We start from the raw sequence: 17442 nt of genomic DNA, 5'->3' as shown, positions 1-17442 counted from the left end.
TGAGCTGCAGGAGCTGCTTGTATATTTTGGAGATTAATCCTTTATCAGTTGTTTCATTTGCTATTATTTTCTCCCATTCTGAAGGCTGTCTTTTCACCTTGCTTATAGTTTCCTTTGCTGTGCAGAACCTTTTGATTTTAATTAGGTCCCATTTGTTTATTTTTGCTTTTATTTCCAATATTCTGGGAGGTGGGTCTTGGAGGATCCTGCTGTGATTTATGTCAGAGAGTGTTTTACCTACATTCTCCTCTAGGAGTTTTATAGTTTCTGGTCTTACATTTAGCTCTCTAATCCATTTTGAGTTTATTTTTGTGTTTGGTGTTAGGAAGTGTTCTAGTTTTAAACCCTCCTACTGAAAGTGTGGTCCTTGGATTGGTCCATGGCATTGACACCACCTGGGATCTTGTAGCAGCTACAGCAAGAGAGACTCCACCCCAGAACCAGTGAATCAAAATGTGCAGTTTAACAATCCATAGGTGAACTATACACACATTCAATCTTAGACACTGATTTAGTTTGTAACTTTTCCTTTATAATACTGTATTTTGTCTTTTGTTTCATTTGATTGGATTTTTTAAAAAGTACTATGTGCCTCGTGTAACAAGTTAAACAATATAAAATTGTACCTGTAAAAAGTTAATAAACACTCCCATCCTAACCCCCCATGATTATCAGTGTTAAACATTGACTGTGTATCCTACATTTTAGTCCAGGTTCTTATATAATTGCACACACAAAAAATATATGCATGGAGGAGATGGGACAAATTTATTTCCAATCAGCTCTAGAATGTGGACATTGACACAAGGAGGTTATTAACCCAAATCAACATCAGCCACCTACATTTGCTTAAGCCATTTCTCAGATTCCCTAGGTATGAATGGGCCTTTTCACAGTAATGTGTGCATAATTGCCAACCTCTGAGCAGTCAAAAAAAAAAAAAAGATGAGTAAAGTAAACATGCAGAGTAAACCCTCAGGATACAAAGATCCAAGCCTTTGTATATGATATATTCATATAATGGCACGCACATGATGTGAACAGAACCAAATGTTTATGTTGTCAACTCAGCACAGTGTGGTATTTTCTTTATCCACTTAGTTGGAGCAGCATGGACAAGTGATGAAAATTACATGGCTTGATTAAGGGAACAAAAGACGCAAGTACAATTTACCCCTAAAGTCAAATGGCAAAGTTATTATACAAAACCAGAAAATGGCTCTGTTAAATATTCACAAGTTTTTTTTCTAGGCAAACAGCACAGATTGCTTAGGCATTCATATGGTGGATTATATAAGTAAAATGGACTATTTTGTATGAAATAAAGTTATAGATTATCCTAGGACAACTGGTAGCTGAAATCATCAAAATAAGACAAACTTGAAGAAAAATGAAGACTAATATTAACAGTAATGAAAGGCAGGGTATGAATCAAGCTATGAGCTCACCAACTCTGCTGACAGATGACTTCCTTAATGTGGGACAAGTCTAACTTGAGCCACTAATATGTACAGTTGTTAGACATAAATGTAACATAAACTAGCTCATAAAGTGTTTGGCCTGAAAGTTAGTCATACCTTTTTTTTCTACAGACAGAAGGTTTGATGGGTTCATCTAAGGCTCCATCAAAGGGTGGATCAATGAAGGGCTAAAGCCCTTTCTGATGGAGCCATTCTCTCTGATGGCACAACCCCCAGCATAGGGCACAGAGTCTGTCATCAGCAGCAGAATCAGTCCTTTTAAGTTATCCTTGAGATCTCATCCCACAGATTAGCTCTCCAAATACCCAAATACTAAAACTACAGGGTTTTCACCTTTGAACTGAGCCCTAGGGTTGGGTCTACAAAAAAATGGGAACAGAAAGAATCCTTAAGTTAATGAATAATGACTGCTGCTGCTGCTGCTGCTAAGTTGCTTCAGTCGTGTCCAACTCTGTGTGACCCCATAGATGGCAGCCCACCCGGCTTCCCCGTCCCTGGGATTCTCCAGGCAAGAACACTGGAGTGGGTTGCCATTTCCTTCTCCAATGCATGAAAGTGAAAAGTGAAAGTGAAGTTGCTCACTCGTGTCCAACTCTTAGCGATCCCATGGACAGCAGCATACCAGGCTCCTCCGTCCACGGGATTTTCCAGGCAAGAGTACTGGAGTAGGGTGCATTGCCTTCTCCAGAATAAAGACTAGGTAGGTAAGCTCAAATGGCACTATAATACACGACCACTAATCAAGCCCCTGTGCCCTCTAGTTAGTGGATACTCATCAGGATTCAACCAGCCTGGGTACAAAGAATAAAGGATCGACTTTGTTTCTCTTTTCTGTCTTGTGTATAACAGAACTTCATTACAAGAGAAAAATGCAGTAAAAACATAAGGGGGTTTGAAACATATTTTCAAAAGGGTGGTGTTTCTAAAAATTATTCCCCATGAGTTACTCTACCAAGAACATCCAAAAGTTTGACTTAAAACAGGAAACACACACAAAAAAAAGCTTGAAATCAGTACTACATAACAGAGCTAGCTATGTGCCCGGCAACATGCTAAATGTTTTACCTGATGTAATCCCTAAAACAACTCAGTCTGTTAAAAATTATCACCATGTTACAGATAAGGAAATAGAGGATTAGAGACATTAAGTGGCTTCCAAGGGTCACACAACTATAGTAGCCACAGAGATGCCTTTTGATTGCAGGTTTTCCTGCTGCCAGAGCCTATGGTCTTTTACCCTTAAAGTGAAAGTGAAAGTCGCTCAGTTGCATCCAACTCTTTGTTACTCCATGGAGTACACAGTCCACGGAATTCCCCAGGCCGAATACTGGAGTGGGTAGCCATTCCCTTCTCCAGGGGATCTTCCCAACCCAGGGACTAAATCCAGGTCTCCCGCATTGCAGGTGAATTCTTTACTAGCTGAGCCACTAGGGAAGTCTAAGAATACTGGAGTGGGTAGCCTATCCCTTCTCCAGCAGATCTTCCCAACTCAGGAACTGCACCGGGATCTCCTGCTTTGCAGGCAGATTCTTTACCAGCTGAGTTACCAGGGAAGTCCTTATCCATGGATAAATAAATTACATATAGTGGGAATAAAGCACTAGACTTAGAGTCACAATATGTGAGCCTAAAAGCTGGCTCTGCCACCTGCTGCAGGCAAGTTACTTCAATATCGTTGAGTGGCAGAATCCTCATTATTTTAACATAGGTTGCTTTAAGAATTAAATAGGTTTACACAGAAAACAGAGTGCCTGGTATGTAGTAAAACTTTACAGATAAGAAGTTCCCCAAAGTGATCTTCATACTTCCGTTCCGTTCCGTTGCTCAGTTGTGTCCGACTCTATGCGACCCGTGGACTGTAGCCTACCAGGCTTCTCCATCCATGGGATTCTCCAGGCAAGAATACTGGAGTGGGTTACTGTTTCCTTCTCCAGGGGATCTTCATACTTAGCTATTTAAAAAAAACTGTAGCGACTTATCCTTGATGTAGTACAGCCACTGTGGAGAACAGTGTGGAGATTCCTCAAAAAACTGGAAATAAAACTGCCATATGATCCAGCAATCACACTCCTGGGCATACACACTGAGGAAACCAGAATTGAAAGAGACACATGTACTCCAATGTTCATTGCAGCACTGTTTATAATAGCCAGGACATGGAGGCAACCTAGATGTCCATCTGCAGACGAATGGATAAGAAAGCCTTGGTACATATACACAATGGAGTATTACTCAGCCATTAAAAAGAATGCATTTGAACCAGTTCTAATGAGGTGGATGAAACTGGAGCCTATTATACAGAGTGAAGTAAGCCAGAAAGAAAAAAACCAATACAGTATATTAACGCATATATATGGAATTTAGAAAGATGCAAATGATAACCCTGTATACGAGACAGCAAAAGAGACACAGATGTATAGAACAGTCTTTGGGACTCTGTGGGAGAGCGTGAGGGTGGGATGATTTGAGAGCATGACATTGAAACATGTATGCTGTCATATGTGAAACGAATCACCAGTTCAGGGTCGATGCATGTTACAGGTTGCTCGGGGCTGGTGTGCGGGGATGACCCAGAGGGAGGATAAAGGGAGGAGGGAGGTGGGAGGGGGGTTCAGGAAGGGGAACTCATGTACACCCGGGGCAGATTCATGTCAATGTATGGCAAAACCAACCAATATAATATTGTAAAATAATTAGCCTCCAATAAAAAATAAAAAAATAAATTAAAAAAAAATTTAAAGGTCTTGCTGCTTGTTAGACAATGGACAAACAAGGGCCAGCAGGGTCTAAATGATTTTGTTGAAAGAAAGATGACATCATCCCTACTTAAACTGAAAAACAAAGTTGGAGAAAATGCCTGTGGTGTTTCACCTTTCTCATTAATGCATGGCTTGAAACATAAATTGACAAAGATTTTTAATCCTCCTAATATCAATCCAATCAATTCAAACAGAATTTGAAATTAACATATAGATTTCAACTCAGGGGCATTATTACTTTTAACTGGCTGTGTACATCTGGGTTAATATTTATGAAACGGTACAAATCTTATTTAGCAAAAAGTCTGCTTCTAAGCCAGGAGACGTGCAGGGCTCACTAAATCTCATCAGCACAAAAGCCGAAAAAGGTTAATCCTGATTTAGCCGCCTAGACATTAAAAGCTGATCATTTGTTTCTGTCCTTTTGTTCTACCCTACCTGCACAAATCCTCCAGGCTTTATCTAACTCTGCTCCAACTCTAACTCTGCTGGGTGTCAGGAGCGCCCCAGGCTGGTGACAAGCAGACTTTACTGAGAATGTTCCCCAGCCCATCCCTGCCCTCCCCACACGTGCCACTGGCAGAGGACTCCCGTGGTGTCCAGAAACTCTGAGGAGAAAATCATGTCTGTCCCAGCTTTGTATCATGCAGAATCTCACAACGGTTTGTATATTCTCTTTATTTTTGATTAAAAACAAACAATGAAAAAGAAAGCAATCAGATCTTTGCAGTCTCCGGGGTTATAGGTTGGGGCTGGTACATCTGCAAACTGAGACTGTCCAGGAGCTGTGGTGCTGTAGGTGCCAACCCAAGAAGGTCCAAGCACAGACAAGGTAAGAAAGACTGAGTAGAGCATTCGGCAACTCACTGAGTCTTTTTTTATCATCACCCAAACAAACAAGCAAGAAAGTGATAAGAAAGAACAGGAAATCATTTGGTCCAACACATGCTTTTTGCTGATCAAAAAAAAACAAGTGCAAAAAATGGGAAAAGAGGGAGGAACTCAAGTCTGTTTTATTAAAAAACAAAAGAAAAATCAAAGCAGGTCTTCCTTTGACCCAACCTCCTCCTCTAATTATGATCTCCTTGCTCTCCCTCTCATGCAACATTAGTTCAAATCCTGCTTTGAGAAGATTTACTATTAATACCTGTTCATGAGCAAATTATTTAAATGACCTGTACCTTACTTCCTTTTCTGGTAAGAAGAGGATACCAAAGCTCCACACCTGATGGGGCTGTTGTAAGGAATGACTGAATACCTGGAAAGAGTGCTCAGCTTATGAGGGACACTATGAATCAAGATTGCCAGGAGAAATATCAATAACCTCAGATATGCAGATGACACCACCCTTATGGCAGAAAGTGAAGAAGAACTCAAAAGCCTCTTGATGAAAGTGAAAGAGGAGAGTGAAAACGTTGGCTTGAAGCTCAACATTCAGAAAACTAAGATCATGGCATCTGGTCCCATCACTTCATGGGAAATAGATGGGGAAACAGTGGAAACAGTGTCAGACTTTATTTTGGGGGGCTCCAAAATCACTGCGGATGCTGATTGCAGCCATGAAATTACAAGACGCTTACTCCTTGGAAGGAAAGTTATGACCAACCTAGATAGCATATTAAAAAGCAGAGACATTACTTTGCCAACAAAGGTCCGTCTAGTCAAGGCTATGGTTTTTCCCGTGGTCATGTATGGATGTGAGAGTTGGACTGTGAAGAAAGCTGATCGCCGAAGAATTGATGCTTTTGAACTGTGTTGGAGAAGACTCTTGAGAGTCCCTTGGACTGCATGGAGATCCAACCAGTCCATTCTAAAGGAGATCAATCCTCGATGTTCATTGGAAGGACTGTTGCTAAAGCTGAAACTGCAATACTTTGGCCACCTCATGCGACGAGTTGACTCACTGGAAAAGACTCTGATGCTGGAAGGGATTGGGGGCGGGAGGAGAAGGGGACGACAGAGAATGAGATGGCTGGATGGCATTAGCGACTCGATGGACATGAGTTTGAGTGAACTCTGGGAGTTGGTGATGGACAGGGAGGCCTGGCGTGCTGTGATTCATGGGGTCGCAAAGAGTCGGACACGACTAAGCAACTGAACTGAACTGAACTGATGAGACCATGGCAAGTTCGAGTCTGCAAGAAAGGAGTGATCACTATGCTCAGACAATGTCCCTCAGAATGTGGAGTCCCTGAGAAGCTGAGTTCTAGAGCAGACATTTCAAGTAAGGAGATGAGGTAGTATGTAGTCTTCTGAGGAGCATGCATAGACTTTAACTCAAGGTCTGGGACATAAAAGTCTGTGCAGGGCGAGTAGGTGGTGGCAGAAAGTAAGGGAAACCAAAGGGTCTTCGTGATGTGTCCACTCCATGGAGAAGAAATGTTAGGTTGGGAGAACCGATAAGTGTTGCAGGAGGAGAGGAGGAAGATGAAGGTCAGAAGGTAGCTCACACCCAGAGCAAGTGACCAGAAACTCAGGCAGAAGGTGAGGATCACCACTGTGTTAGCTCAGGGCTTCCAAGAGGCAGAAACCAAAGCAGGTTTATACATGTAGGCCATTCACTGGAGGGGATGCCTGTGAAGGGAACAGGGAAAGGGCCCAGAGAAGGGTGGGAAGAACCTGTAGGCCATGATGCAGGTCTGCGTTCTGGGAAAGAGAGCAGGCAAGAAGGAAGATGGACAGGAAGAGTCCCAGAATGCAGTGCAGTTCCAGCAACGTCCTGGCTGGCCCAATGGGATGTCCTCAAGCCAAAGTAACCAATCAGAGGCAGGGAAGGGCCTGCATAAGCCCCATTCTGTGCCCAGTCATTGGCCAAGAGAAGCCTGTGGGAAGTGAGGCCCCAGTGGGAAATGGTGGCGGATCCAGAAGGACAGCATCTGGGGCCATCAGCCAACTAGGCCCCCACAGTATGCGATCTGAGAGTGCATCAGGGCCACCCACACTCCCCTTGTGCTGCACGGGGGTGGGTTTCTGTATGCGGGCTTAGGAGCAGCTCCTTCATCCCTTCTGGTCGGTCTGCTACTGAAGGAGGGTAGCAGGTCTCAGGCCACCACTGCTCCTCACCCTTTCCCTCCTCCACTGTCCATTCCACATTCCCGCATCCCCTGCTATCACCTCGGCAAATCTTGGTGGCTTATCTAGCAGTGGGACCCACACTTTCATTCCTTCTAGGAAATCACACCTTTCTGGGCCTCAAGTTGCTACACTTACTCATTCTCGGCTCCATAGGGGTAGGGAGTACCAGCAGATATCAAAGTGGATCAGAAAGTTTCCAGGTACATCTCTCCCCATGGCCCCCACTGTGCGAATGCAGACCTATTGCTCCCGCTGGTCAGAATGTGTTACCACTGACAGGAAGTTAATTTTTCTTCTTGGCTGCTGGGCTCTGGACACAATCTCTCCAAAACGTTTTGCCAGCAGGGGTAACCTGGACTTCACAGGACCTGATTGTGTCCTCTTCAACCCTGTGAGCATAGAATTTCAGGGAGAGGAAAATCTCCAGTAGGTCACTGGGAGTGAAGCAAATGGAGCTGCCCCTGCACCCACCCATTTCTTCCCTTACAGACTTTCCTACTGGGACACAGCATCGTAGAGAGGTCTCTGTATTAATGCATACACTGCATCTTGAAGGATGGCACTCCATCCTTTCATAATGTTGCTTCTGAGCCAGTGTTTCAGGCATGCCTTCAGATGGTCATTTGAGGGCCTTCTGAGGTCATTTCCTATAGGATAGTGGGCAGTGCACTATGTGATAGATCCTATCTTCATGCCCCACTCCCACTGCCCCTGTGCAAAGTCAGATCCCTAGTTGGATCCATGTCTGTGGATCAGGCCTTCTGCAGGTCCCTGGATAGTTGTATTGGCTGAGATTATGCAGACAGAACAGTCTAGCACATACCCAGAGCAGGATTTCTATCTCTGTGAAGATGAACCATGGACTTTCTGGGATAGACCCAACTTAGACACTTTACCATCAGTGGGACTTCCCTGTTGGTCCAGTGGTTAAGAATCCACCTGCCAATGCACAGGATCAATCCCTGGTCTGGGAAGATTTCACATGCCATAGGGCAACTAAGCGCATGTGCCACAACTATTTAGACCGTGCCCCTAGATCCTGTCCTCCACAACAAGAAAAGCCACTGCAGTGAGAAGCAAGTGCATCACAACTAGAGAAGAACCCCTGCACACTGCAAATAGAGAAAGCCCATGTGCAGCAATGAAGACCCAGCACAGCCAAAAAGAATTATTTTTAGAAAAGGGAATATGGTATATTAGGGGCTCAGACTGGCTCTTTGGAAGATAGGTAGAACACTGCACAGCAGAGGGGACTGTATCCAAGTGCTGCACCATTCATGGCCACCACTCTATCTACGCTGCCCAATGTATTGTGTAACCTTGAGCAAATCACATGGCCTTTCTGCATCTTAGTTTCCTTTTATGAATAAGGGAGGTTGGCCTAAATGCTCCCTGAAATTTCTTCTATGATCAACCCTATGAAATACTATGATAAGATATTAATAAACTGGGATGGAGGTGTTCCTCTAATCCCCAAATCCTTGAACAACAGTAAGCCCTTCCTTGAATTACTTGAATGACTATTTTCTGTAGAGAAATGTATTGGCAGAAATTCACAACAATCTGGATCGTGAAATATTTGAAGCTTTGTTCCTTTCAAGTAAACTAGGCTAATGCCTAGTAAAGAATCTACTTTAATGAAAAGAAAACACTATGTGGTTTTTATTTTCATTTCACTAATTTGCATGTGAGTGGACAGCTAAAAAAAAGAAAACCTCTCTGTCTCTTCCTCCTTCCTCAAATTCACTACACAATCAGGTTTTTAATCCCAACTCCATCAGGTTTATAATTACCACCAGCAGGGCCCTCAGTTAAAAGTACCTAGGATAAGGATATCACCAGGGTGACAGCTGTAATCAAGGCGGTAAAATCCAGATGTTTCATTATCAAGATTGAGCTTTCAGGGCGTCAACCAGGCATCTGTTTTCCTGGCTATTTTGTCGCTGCTGCTTTTCTTCCTGAGAAGTTCCGGTTACTCTGGTGCAGGCAGACCTTATACAAGATGCTTAACTTCTCTGTGAGCCTGCTCAGTTTCTTTCTCTATGAAATGGAGATCATTAGGTTTACCTCATAATGCAGTTGTGACGATTTAATGAGATAATGTACATGAAGTGATTAGCTGAGATCTTGAGTGTGGTTAAGTGTTGCATACACGATTACTTTCATTATTTTGACTTGATAATGTACTTGCCCCAGTCTTTTCTGCACCGTTGCCAACTGATAACCTCTCCACTGTTTGGTAGGTGTGGGTCTCCTTTCATCTTTCTCAGCTCTCAGAAAGACGTTATCTAAATTTCCGCTGTTCCCCTCTCTCAGACACTGGCATTTCACCTGTGTCTTGGTCTTAATACTTCTCCAACTCTCAGGACGCTGTGTTATCTTCAGAATTTCAAAATGAGGCACTTAAAAGGAGTTTGATTTCAAATATTTTAAATAGCTTCCCCTTTCTACATTCAGAAATACAGTCACCTTTCTGCTCATGATAATTGGCACAATCTGGGAAGGAAGACTTCATGTGCTCAACAACGATAAGTCACATCTCAGCCTTGACCCGTAGTACCAAGGTCTGATATTTGGGAGCATTGTCCAATATGTGCTCAAAGCAAATAATCTGATGAAAAGTGTAGTCTCCCAAATAAAGTTGCGACAAGATAAGTCCATCATTTTCCCTCCCCAAATTTAAAAGCAGTTCCATTGAAATTCTTATTTTTCAATGGAGAGAGGCCGCATGGTTTTAGATGGTACTACCTATGAATGTCTAGTTGTGTGGAATGTCTGAAAGCTTTTCAGATTTTCCCCCAATTTTCTTTTATTTGTGAGGCTGTCAGGTATAATTGGGGCTTCCCAGGTGGCTAAGTGGGTAAAGAATCTGCCTGCAGTGAAGGAGATATGGGTTCAATCCCAGGGTCAGGAAGATCCCCTAGAGAAGAGAATGGCAACCCATTCCAGTGTTCTTGCTTGGAAAATCCCATGAACAGAGGACCTGGTAGACTACAGTACATGCGGTCTCAAAGAGTCAGACACAGCTGAAGTGACTGAGCATGAATGCATGCAGGTTTAATCATCCTAAAGTCATGGACAAGGGAATAGGCCCAGAGAAGACATGCCATTTACCAGGGGTCACAGAGATGATGGATTAGCTCTAGACTTTCTTCAGTTCAGTTGCCCAGTCATGTCTGACTCTTTGCAACCCTGTGAAGCCTGCATGCCAGGCTTCCCTGTCCATCACCAACTCTTAGAGCTTGCTCAAACTCATGTCCATTGAGTCAGTGATGCCATCCAACCATTTCATCCTATGTTGTTCCCTTCTCCTCCTGCCTTCAATCTTTCCCAGCATCAGGGTCCTTTCCAGTGAGTCAGTTCTTTGCATCAGGTGGTCAAAATATTAGAGTTTCAGCATCAGTCCTTCCAATGAATATTCAGGACTGATTTCCTTTAGGATTGACTGGTTGGATCTCCTTGCAGTCCAAGGGACTCTCAAGAGTCTTCTCCAGCACTACAGTTCAAAAGCATCAATTCTTCGGTGCTTAGCTTTCTTTACAGTCCAACTCTCACATCCATACATGACCATTGGAAAAACCATAGCTTTGACTAGATGGGACTTTGTTGGCAAAGTATTGTCTCTGCTTTTTAATGTGCTATCTAGGTTTGTCACAGCTTTTCTTTCAAGGAGCAAGCACCTTTCAATTTCATGGCTGAAGTCACCATCTTCAGTGACTTTGGAGCCCAAGAAAATAAAGTCTCTCAGTGTTTCTACTGTTGCCCCATCCATTTGTCATGAAATGATGGGACCAGATGCCATGATCTTCGTTTTTTGAATGTTGAGTTTTAAGCCAGCTTTTTCACTCTCCTCTTTCACTTTCATCAAGAGGCTCTTTAGTTCCTCTTCACTCTCTGTGATAATGTTAGTATCATCTGCATATCTGAGGTTATTGATATTTCTCCCTGCAATCTTGATTCCAGCTTGTGCTTCATCCAGTCCAGCATTTTGCATAATGTACTCTGTACATCATGCAAAGTAAGTAAGACTCTTTCTTACTTAGACTATATCAGAGTTATCAAACTTTTTCTTAAAAGAGATAGTAAATATTTCAGGTTTCATGGGCAACATATGGCTAATTTTGCATATTCTTGTTATATTTAAGAATGTAAAAATCTCAGCTCACATGCTATATTAAAACAGGTGGTGGACTGATTTGACACTGCAAGCCATAATTTGTTAACCTCTGTACTAGAACAGTTTTGCATTCACAATCTGTCCCATGAACCAGATAAAATTCAAGATGCCTTAAGGTTTTGCTGCTGCTGCTGAGTCACTTCAGTCGTGTCTGACTCTGTGTGACCCCATAGACGGAAGCCCACCAGGCTCCCCCGTCCCTGGGATCCTCCAGGCCTTAAGGTTTTACACTAGTTTTTATTTTTGTTTGGGGGAGACAGTGGTGTTTGTTTGTTCCATAGCAATTATAGCGTTTTTTATTTTCTTTTCATAGTTAATTCTCTTCCAAAAGATTTTAAAAATAAATTTGGAACTTATAGATCTGTAAATGATTTTTCTGCCTAAAAGAGCTAAATAATTTGACTATATTTCTATGCAGGGTAAAAAATGTCAGTCTAAACCCTTTGATTTAAAAATACCTTATGTATTCTAAATTTGCAAGGATTTCTACATGGTGTCCTTTATTTCTAAAAATTTCTAGATATAAAAAAAGAAAATGGGGCTTCTGAGCTTCTTAGGCTAAACTTTACAATTTGTCAGCACTTTGAATTTAACCAGAGTCTTTTAGAATCTCTCTGAAAAATCTGTCAGCCCACATGAATAGCACACAAAGAAGTCAAAATGAACACAAAGAATTAAGTTCTTTCAGCAATATTCACTCGTCTGAATATTTAGTTCTCATAACATTTTTAGGGGTTAAAGATCATTTGCCATGTTGACTCAGAAAAAGCAAACAGGAAATCAATAGCATGTTAATAAACACAAAGGTTATCCCAGGTGAAAATAAGTAATTCTTCAAATGTTATTGGCCTTAATCTGTTACAGGAATTGCTTTTCTTATGACCTAGAGTTATAGGAAATGTGGAGTTGCAGTAAGCCAGATGCTAAGATGACCTTCTTCATAATCTATTCCATATGCCAGTTGTTTCACAAACCCACTCATCTCTACAACCAGGTGGGTCAAAATCTTTTTGGCATAATGTTGATGAGAAACATATCCCATATGTTATGTATTAAGCAATTGCATCTATACAATAGAGACAGAGTCCATCCTGCTTCTCCTTTCCCCCACCTTCCTTCAGGGAATTAGGGACCAGCTACAGCCAGAAGCTGACTGTTTCCTGTGCTCTATCAATTCCTGTGGGAGCACTTCTAAACCAAGCCCCGGGTTACCATCAGTCTCTGCCTGCTGCTTTATGTAACCACCTGTTTATTCTTCACAGGCCTCAGTGTCACCTTCCATTCTCCTTTGCATCTTTGTACATTCTCTTAATGTTTTCCCCATCCCTTTAAATAATTACACTTTGGGGCTTTTTCTGTGATGTTTCAAACTTGAATCTCTCATATAACTCCATTCAATGACAGTAACTAGATTGTCATTTAAAAGAAATATATAATCTACCCATAATTCATATTTTTTTATATATCTTTTATTTTGGGGGGCTCCAAATTCACTGCAGATGGTGATTGCAGCCATGAAATTAAAAGATGCTTACTCTTTGGAACGGAGAAGGCAATGGCAAGCCACTCCAGTACTCTTGCCTAGAAAATCCCATGGATGGAGGAGCCTGGTAGGCTGCAGTCCATGGAGTCGCTAAGGGTTGGACACGACTGAGCGACTTCACTTTCACTTTTCAGCTTCACACATTGGAGAAGGAAATGGCAACCCACTCCAGTGTTCTTGCCTGGAGAATCCCAGGGATGGGGGAGCCTGGTGGGCTTCCGTCTATGGGGTCACACAGAGTCGGACACAACTGAAGTGACTTAGCAGCAGCAGCAGCAGCACTCTTTGGAAAGAAAGTTATGACCAACCTAGACAGCATATTAAAAAGCAGAGGCATTACTTTGCCAACAAAAGTCTGTCTAGTCAAGGCTATGGTTTTTCAAGTAGTCATGTATGGATGTGAGAGTTGGATGATAAAGAAAGCTGAGCACCGAAGAACTGATGCTTTTGAAGTGTGGTGTTGGAGAAGACTCTTGAGAGTCCCTTGGACTGCAAGGAGATCCAACCAGTCCATCCTAAAGGAGATCAGTCCTGGGTGTTCATTGGAAGGACTGATGCTGAAACTCCAATACTTTGGCCAGCTGATGCGAAGAACTGACTCATTAGAAAAGACCCTGATGCTGGGCAAGATTGAAGGCAGGAGGTGAAGGGGACGACAGAGGTTGGATGGCATCACCAACTCAATGGACATGAGTTTGAGTAAACTCTGGGAGTTGGTGATGAACAGGGAGGCCTGGAGTGCTGCAGTCCATGGTGTTGCAAAGAGTAGGACATGACTAAGCGACTGAACTGAGTTCATATTTTAAAGAAAATGAATAGTCCATATAGAGTTTATCATCTACCATTTTCCTCACTGCTGAATCCTTCTCCAGTTACTAGTTTTGGTCTTAATTTTAATAGTCTCAGCTCCAGCAATTTCACTGTCCAAGCAAATTTAAAAACAAATACCATAGAAATCAGTTTTCATGTGCACAAGAATCCGAAGAACTAGTTAAATAAACAGACACCAAGTTCCACTCAAAGAGATTCTGATTCAATGTGCCTGAGGTGGAGCCTGGAAATGTGAATTTTAGCAAAGCTTCCTCATGACTCTGAAATAAAAAGTTCATTGGACAGGTACATAGTTTAACAAGTGAGGATTCTTTGGGCAATATTCTGAAAATCATTGGTCTGAGTTTGCTCAATGATGCCATAGGAGAAAAGTAACATACTAATAATTTATAAAATTATAGATCTTATAGGTCTGTGCATTCATCAGGGTTCTCCAGATATACAGAAACATTCATATTTCATACATATGTATACATACATACACACAGTGTGTGTGTGTGTATTCTTGCATATTTTCAAAGTCTGTTGTGGGACTCTAGCAGGATAGTAACTCAGGAAAGAGTTGCAGTTCAAGTCCCAGAGTAGTCTGCTATAGAACTAGGAAGAGCCGATTTACAGATGAAGTCTAAAGACAATCTGCTAGAGAACTAGCTGTTGCTCTGGAGAGATCATTCTTTTGTTCTATTCAAGCCTTCAGCTGATTTAATGAGGCTTGACTAGAGGGAGAGCAATCTGGTTTACTCAACGGCCACCAGTCTAAATAGAAATCTCACCCAAACATTCTCAAAGAAACATCCAGAATAATGTTTGACCTGTGCAGGAAGATCCAGCCAAGTTAACACAAAATTAAACATTATAGGGAATTCAGTACAAGGGGTTGAGATTTGGAAGTCATGAGTTATAATCCTGTAACTCTCTGATTATAAGATTCATCCATTTTCCGGTGTTAATGTTGTCTCTAAGATATAACTTCTAACATAAAAGTCCTACCTTTAATAGGCAAGCATACCTATTGACTATTTATAATGGTTTGGGGCTAATCATAACCCTCCTTTTCCTCACTTGCTCTCTCTCATCCAAATTGCCAGGAGATTGATGGCAAATAATTCTTTGTGACTGAAAATTCTGTCAGTGACATTGGGAAGTTTTTCACTTAGGAGTCAAAGATCTCAACTTCCTTAGTATCAGGCTCTAACCATTGAATAACCTGATGATTAAGGGGAAAAAGGCCTAAGAAATGGGTGTGAGGTTTTCTCACTACTTTAAATGTGTGGTTTGTAAGATGAGATGTCAGGAGGCTCTTTCACTTTCTCTGATATTTCACCATTTATTTCAAAGTGATATTTCAATCACTTTGCAATTCATACATTCAATCACTTAACCTCTCTTCAGTTGCTACCCTGCTCTAGGGTTTTGATGTGCGATCCCTGGGTCGGGAAGATCCCCTGGAGAAGGAAACGGTAACCCACTCCAGTATTCTTGCCTGGAGAATCCCATAGACGGAGAAGCCTGGTAGGCTACAGTCCACGGGGTCGCATAGAGTCGGACACGACCGAGCGACGGAACAGAACAGAACGGAGGGTTTTACTGTAAGACAGTTTCTAACCTCAAGTAGGTCAAAGCACAACGAGAAGCAAGCATACGTACAACAACAGCAATCATAACTATCTACTAAGGGTCTACCATATGATAGGAAACCACGTGTGTGTATGTTATTTAGCTACTCTCAGACACAGTTTTTTCAAAGTGGGGTGAACTACTTTGAGACCTCACAAATTTGCTGAAGTGGAGTTAATCCCACTTTGAGAAAACTGTGTCTGAGAGTGGCTAAATAACTTGTCTAATGTCATAGCCAGTTTCTAAGAGACTGAACTGTCAATCCTTTACTGCATACGTGTGACTCCAACATCCAAAATCTCACTCTACTGTAGAATTATCACACAACAGAGGCCCAATAATTGTCAATAACTGCCATGCCATAGTCACCACGGCGTCAAGAAAGAAACACAAGAATGTGTTTGGAGAACATGACACTCAAACTAGCTCAAGTGAGCAAAATTTTGCCACTGTGAAATGATAGGAAAGGGGATTCTAAATAAACACTCTAGCCCCACATGCCACAACTAGAGTCCCACACGGCAGCTCAGACCTGGTACAGCCCCCAAAGAAGATTTAAAAATGCATAGATGAGACTCAGGACCTATAAATCCTTACACACAACTTTTCCTTGCAGGTATGGGGTGCTTTAAATTCAGAGTTTGCCATCATCACAGGGATGGCTCTCCTGTCATAATGATACCACAATAGGCACAGCAGGAACTCAACTGTATTTGAATACAACAATGTGGTTGAATACAACCAAATTATTAAACTTTTCCCATCTAATCAAGGGGATTTATAAAGCTGTTAATTTTTTACAAGGGAATATATAAAACTCTTAATTTTAAAAATATAATAACATTAAAATCAACCTGTTTGTTAGTAATATGTACTTCTAATTTTAAAAACATTAGGTTATCAAACAATGTTTAAAATAATACCTGTTCCAACGGAAGAAAATCTATGAGAAACAAGAAAATTTACATTTGCATAATAAAGTGGGTTTTTTTCTTTTAGGTCTCCAATTATGAAAACAATTTTATTGTATAAATATTTTTTGTTATTGTAAGCTAAAAATAGTTGGTTGAACAAAGGCATAAATGTTTTCTTGTTAGCCCTTCAGTTCTCACACCCAGGAACTCCTCATCGCCTCTGTCATCTTTGCCTTAAACAATGTTGCTGGCAATTCCACCACTAACACCAGCAAGTAGAAAAACAAAGGCCAGCTATTCAAATAAAGCACTTCCAACTTTTGCTTTGGTTGACTTTTGTGGTGCTAATTACCAATTCCAAACAATAGGTTCACACCATTCAAATTGTGTCCTTTAATTAATTAGCATTATATTTGAATTGCAGTTTAATAACTGGCATTACAGAAACTTGAGAGAAATGCCTGTATAATACATTAAAAAAATTATTTCTAAAAGTTTAAAATAACTATCTGTATTCAATTCAAAAGTTTACTGACATCTATTTAATCTTCAGGTCTTTAAGGTGAGAAATCATTAGTTCTTTTCCATCATTTACTGAATTGAGATTCAAAACACCCAGACTTTTGGAGGGTAGAGTTCTAGAGACCTCATTTATAGTTCCACCTTTTGATCTCAACTTCCTTCATAATTTCAGTTGTAAAATTCTACCAAATGATTGTTATATATTTCCTTAATTATTAGAAGAATCATAGGTCTTTGATATTTCCTTTCAAAAGATAGTTCCATAAATTAAAACTCTGATTTCTAAATTCAATGCCAATCAAACTGAGTTCCAAAGACCTCCAAGGGAACCTTGAATTATTTTCTTTTGCTTTTAAAAGGAGCTGATATGGTTTCTTAGCTTGAGAAATACTATTTGCTTTCCAATGGCTTAGACAGTAAAGAATCTGCCCACAATGTGGGAGACCCAGGTTCAATTCATAGGTCAGGAAGACCCCCTGGAGAAGGGAATGGCTACCCACTCCAGTATTCTTGCCTGGTGAAT

The sequence above is a fragment of the Moschus berezovskii genome, chromosome 18, assembly GCF_049115385.1.
Source record: "Moschus berezovskii isolate FMDL1 chromosome 18, NW_MosBer_1.0, whole genome shotgun sequence".
Taxonomy (NCBI): domain Eukaryota; kingdom Metazoa; phylum Chordata; class Mammalia; order Artiodactyla; family Moschidae; genus Moschus; species Moschus berezovskii.
Note: the sequence above shows the minus strand (reverse complement) of the source record.